Source organism: Alexandromys fortis, unplaced genomic scaffold (genome assembly GCF_014885135.2).
Source record: "Alexandromys fortis isolate MF-2015 unplaced genomic scaffold, M_Fortis_MF-2015_v1.1 scaffold_148, whole genome shotgun sequence".
NCBI lineage: Eukaryota > Metazoa > Chordata > Mammalia > Rodentia > Cricetidae > Alexandromys > Alexandromys fortis.
Genome location: NW_026068019.1, coordinates 2,137,005 through 2,143,222, shown reverse-complemented (window position 1 = coordinate 2,143,222; position 6,218 = coordinate 2,137,005).

Sequence of the window (6,218 nt, the reverse complement as noted above, 5' to 3'; positions counted from 1 at the left end):
GGCAGGCGCGCTCTGCGACCGCGCGGACTCTATCTGCAAACTGATGCTTCTAGAGTCCTGTGGGAAAGCACTGGTATTTCCTTCCCAGCCCTGGGGATTTGTCTTAGGAGCAGCGCCCTCTCAGGGACAGGAATGGCGCCTAAGACAGCCTTGACCTACTCTCCTTGTTTTGAGACCCAGTTCCTTTGGTTACTGAGGTCAGTTCCCTGAGGACACCAGTACTGTTTATCTGGGGAAGATTCCACTGTTGGGGAGTATTTTTTCTTGGGACATGGAAAGAAGGGTCTGATGTCAGGTGACATAAAATAATCTCAAATACCAGTACCAGTAATTAAACTTTTCTTTAGGCCTGGGTTGAAGACAAAACTGTTTCCCTCCCCTGCCACAATAAAACAGGTAACCCAGCAAACCACACACATGTAGGGAGTGTGTGCTAAGGGGCAGCGACATAATTTGCACAACTACGTACAAAGCTGAGCTGAGAATTACAGCAAACACGAGAAGAGGGATGTGGAAACCGGGATCATCTTTTGCTTTTCCGTGGAAAATCTGTAGGCATCACGGGAAACACGGCTGTGAGATGGATCTTCAAGAATGAACCGAGAGAAAGGAAAGGAAAGTATTTGAGGACAAGTAAAGGGTTTTTGTAAAGAAAGGGGGTCTTGGTGCATCCAGGGCAGTGTAAACAGTTTGGCAGAGCTTCTTTCAAAAAGCTGGAAGGTATGATTGCAGACAATCATGGAAGGATGTGCACACCAGGACAGGGAAGCCCCATAATGGCTGTATTAACAAAATGCCCACCGCTGAGATCTCAGAAGACATTCTCAACTCAACATCACAGCATCCCCGTGGGGAAGAACATCCCATAGCATCTCCAGCAATGCCAAGCAGAATGGTGGAGAAACCACCAGGTATGGCGATGGGTGGGAGCAGCAACACTGAAGGGACTCGGGGACAGTATTACACTATTGACCAGAGTGATGGCTAGTCATTCCTTCTACTCAGGCAGAGGGCTCCCACTGTCCTCCTTTCAGTGGACAAGTAGCTAATGGACCAGGTGGGGTTGGAGAGACTGGGAGCATAAGAGGCTGAAGAAAACTGCCCAGAATGCCAGGGAACAGTGACAATGGGGAAGGAGGAGAGGTGAGATTTCAGAGACTCTGGCACAGAGCTGACAGTGTGATAAACTATGAAAGAGGAAAGGATGATGACTCAAAGCCTAAGGGAGTTTCAGATTTTCTACTGCTGGGGACCAAACAGTTGGAAGAGCTCTTGCAGTAAGTGAGGAAGCTGGCAAGGGGGCAGAATGAATAGATGTGTTTGAGCTACAGTGGGCTGCCCTTGAAACAAGCCTGAGTGTGTCGCAGATGCAAGGGTGCGCTGACACTGTGGGATTTCTGTGGGGACCATTAGAGAGGGTGCTGAATGGAATTTCCTTAGTTCAGGTCTCCCGACCCCTTGTTGAACCCAAAAGCGGACTATCTTCTTCTGAGCACTGTAGCTAGGGCTGAGAAATCACAGTTTCCCATTTTACGTTAGCGCCAACATGCGAACCTAAGAGACAATAGCACAGTTATTTATTGACTCAGTGGTGCAGGGATGGAAATCCAGGCTGAATTGTCTAAGAAAATTGACAAGGTGCAGCTAAGGCGTCTATAGAACCACGGTCTACAAATCACTTAGCTATTCCATCCACAAGGATAGACAATAAGGAGGTAGCAGGGAGAGGGAGCAACAGCGGAACACAAACTATGGGAACCACCCCGGTGGGGGGCCTTTTCACTGCCGCAGTGGGGAAGATGATGCGGTTTTAGCATAGAGATAGACCAGTACAATAATGACAGAGTCAAAAATTCCAGCAAACACAGTTGCCCTAGAGATTGCAAGCATGTCACCATAGGCCAGGAAGAAACCCTTAAAGCCCAAAATACAAACAGCAAATGGGAAAGAACAATGTTTGGGATTAGTAAAAACTAAGAAGACTGGAGCAGGAGAATCATGAGTTCAAGGCCTAGGCCTGGAGAGACGCATCTGTGGGTGAAGCCCTTGCCATGAAGCCCGAAGATGGGGATGTGGATCTCCAAATCTCCCAAAAGCAGGGTGGGTGTGATGCCCTGCCTGCTGTCCCAGCACCCAGGCAATGAAAGGGCATTCCTGGAGTAAGTCCAACTTAGCCAAAACTCTGGGTTTAACAAGAGACCCTGCCTCAAAGTATAAAGTGGGGAATGATGGAGGAAGACAGTGTTGGCTTCAGAGCACGCTTGGATGCATACTTAAAATCACACTCAACTCCCCACATGGGTGCCCACAAACCAGCAAACACATAGAGGCAAATTTGTATGTACCAGATATACGTGCATATATTAAAAAAGTTCAAGGCCTGTGCTGCAGGATGAGTTCCAGGCCAACCTGAGTGGCTTAGAGAGACCCTGTCTCAAAAACTTCAACAGAGATGGGCTACAGCTCAGTGGAAAAGCAACGCACTTACCTAGAATGTACCAGGACCCAGGTTCACTATCCAGTAAAACACACACACACACACACACACACAGACACACGCACACACATACACACACACACACACGCCTGAAGAGAATGCGTTTCCATTTCACAAAAAGCATCCTTCCCCTGTAGCTCCCCTGGAACTCAACTTTTTGCAGCATCATTTATCTCTGATCCTGCTATCTCTAATTCAGCAAACAACCCCTGTGCTGACCATGTGTGCGGGAGGGGGGGATGCTCAGTCTTACCACCTGTAATAGAGCGGTTCCATGCCCCCTTGGTCTTTGGTCTTTGGTAGGCAATGTTAATGGCAAGAAGCTTTACGTCCAGGCCTCAGCTCAAGTTTGCAAGGGCGACGGTGGCAGTGTTGGGTTTTCTGGATTAGGGGACAGAATACTTAAAGCATGCTTAGCTCAGTGCCTGGTCTACTAACAGCGCCTCTCTGTAACATTAGCTCTTTAGTATAATCACTGTAACTTTTATTCACTTCATGGTACTGCCCTATATCATGTTTAATAAGCTTTTTAATAAGCTACTGATAAGGTTAATACTCAATAACTTTAATATTTAATAAGTTACTTAATAAGCTCTGAACAGCTCCGTCTGGTCCGTTTGTGTCCTAACTGGGGGTGGCTCATTAGCTCCAGGGAGTATAATCGCTGATAGTAGGAGCTGTGACATTCATTGCTAATAGTAGGAGCTGTGACATTCATGCAATCCGTTGGGGATGTCGCTATGAAATGTACCTCCTTCTACTTGTCTCCTTTCTCCTCTCTTTGGCGCCAAGACCACCACCATCTGGAACGAGGTAACGGGAGAAGATGGAGGTGAAGTGGCAATCCAGCATGAAAGCTTCACCTTTCCAGGGGAAGTTAGGGGAATCGGGAAGCATCCTCCGGGCACAACCAGTCGCCTGCAATCAGGACCATTTTAGGTCTCACAACCCCGGTCCCCTCCCCATAACCCAGGGCGCCTCCTAGAGCATCACGCGCATAAACAAGGGTCTTGGTACTGAAATGCCTGCTTCTACCATGCAGAGTTCCTTGGAACCCCTACCCTCAACAACCCATTAGTCCATTCCCCATCTCTCCAACGGACTGCCGCCATCAAGTCCCACCTCACTGGTCCGTGTCTGTTCTGAAGAGTTGCGCGGACAGCTTTCTCCTCCTCCTCCTCTCCATTCCGAGCCACCTCACGTGACTCCAGGATTCCCATAACTTCATTTATCCTCCTTCGCTGTACGTGTCTTCCAAGCGGTCCCATAGTTTACTACTAAAAAACAACAGAGAAAACTCAGTTACATACAGAAAAATGCCAGTTGTTCCTACTGAGAACTATGTGAGTCGTATCATCCTGACTTGTGCTGCTATAATAGAATACTCCAGGCAAGGTGGTTTATAGTGACTATAGATGTATATGCTCCTAGTTCTAGATGTGGGAAAGTCTAAAATCCTACTTAGTAGCTCTTGAGGTAGCAGGATGACATCATCCCATTATCCCAGGTATAGCAGAACAGTACTCACCGGAGAAACCCACCATTGCAAGGAGGAAAGTCCATCTCAGGGAGGCTGTGGAGAGTATCTAGGTTTATGAGAATGCTAGCTGGGCTAGCTCAGTTTCTTGTCAGAGAAGCTCAGCTTCAAAAGGCTGGACATTTGGAACTGACAAGACACGTGAGCCCTAATTGGAGGACCTCTTCCTCGCCTCCATTGCCGCACTCTGCTTTCGTGGCACAGTGTTCACAGAGAGGGGTGCTGCCTTTAAAGTCCGACACACCATCTCAGCAGTCTCAGAGGGGAAGGGAGGATGCTGTGCAGAGTATTCAGGCTCAGGAGTCAGAAAGTGTTGCCTCCCAGGGTACCCTTTCTTGAACAGTCTTTCATCCTGGCTACTTTTCCCTTTTCCTTTGGTTTAACAATAACAACAACAACAACAACAAACCACAAAAAACCCACAACAACAACAAAATCCCAAATTTCAGCATTCTAAGAAGTAACTTGACTCTTGAGGCTATGGGGGAATAGGCAGGTAGATGGCACAACGCAGTGTCAGAGGAGAGGAAGTACGAATCCTCCCTAGAGCTGACAGCTAGTTTAGTTCTGAGCAGAGTTCTTCTTCTTCCTCCCCCTATTCTTCTTCTTCTTCCTCCTTCTCCTCTTTCATTCTCTTCTTGAGACAGGGTCTCACTATGTAGCCCTGGCTGTTCTGGAACTCACTTTGTAGACCAGGCTGTCCTCAAATTCAAAGAGATTCTCCTGCCTCTGCCTCCCGAGTGCTGGGATTAAAGGCATACACCATGACACCAAACCTCAGAATTCTTTTTGATCAAAGCAGGACCACGCCTGTGGTTTCAATCCCAGATAACCCGGCCTATCCGGACAGAGCAGGATACTGATTACAAGAAAAATGTGCAGAGCACAAAACCCTGGGGCCAAAGGGCAGTGAAGCAGAGCAGGTTTCTGAGTCCCTTTCTTGGGCTGGTCAATGAGGTTTCTGTATCTCCCTCTGAAGGGAACTAGAGAAAGCTCCAGGGGAGGGACTCTAGCTTCCTAGGCCTGGTCCTGGGCCACTGTAGGCTGCATCCTTCATTCATTGCTAGTGGGATTCTTGTTAAACAAACAGGAAGCTTGGAGATGTGAATTGCCTGTAGTTGGCCAATGATCATAAAATAGCAATGTCATAAAAATGTCTACAAGGACACAAAAACTGATAGAGGCAGAAGATAAAAGTGTGAATTAGTTAGAAATACAAAAACAGACAGGAGGGGACTCAGAGCCTGTTCTGGGGGAGCTGTCCATGTCTATCCTGGCTTGCTACACATCAGACACAACTTACTTCTCTGTTTTAAATGTGTAGGTCTATCGTCTATTCTTTACCTTTTTAAGTGGTAAAATTTGTGTGTGGTACTTGGGTAAGTTTGAAAATGTCCTGTTGCAAAGGTTATTGATTTTATTCTTTATGGTTTCTTATTACACTCGACTTCGAAAGTGTTCCTCTGTTGAAAATGTGAGAACATTTTGTCTTTTCTTTCGTAAACTTTACGTTTTTGTTTGTATCTTTTACAGTCATTGTGTCTTGAAGGAGACCAATCTACTTGAAAGCATTTCTGGCCTTGCTACTTCTTTCAGTCAAATCATCTTCCATTCTCCTTTGATTTGTCAAGACATCTTGAAGAGAAGTTGTTCAGTGCCTGTAAGTCCTTTTCCAGGTTGTCTGCTATGTCTCAGGAGCTTTTATCCACTTTTTGTGAGGTGGTACTTAACTCATGGAAACTCTGTGACTCTCTAATTTCATGGCATCTGTCACCCTCTCCAAACACGGCTTCCACATCCTCCCTTTCTTCCTGTCATTCTCTCCCTTCTCTTTTTCTTACCCTTTTCTAATCTTTCATTCTCTTTAACTGAAAAATAATTATGAAAATTTGGGATAATTTTATTTCCTTTCTTTTCTATGCACACACACACACACACAGGTAATCAATTATCCCTCTTGTTTGGTGTGTCAGCTGCTGGTGGGTAGCTGTGTCTGAATTGCCTGACATAGCTGCTTAAGGAAGGAAGGTTTATTCTAGTTCATGATGGTCATGGGGTTTGGTCCATGGTCAGCTGGCTCCATGGCTTTAGGTGGAACATCCCAACATCAGGAATTGATGGCTGAAGTTCTTCTCTCCCACCGGGACAGGGGAAGTAAGAAGAGACTGGAGGCCTATATGATCT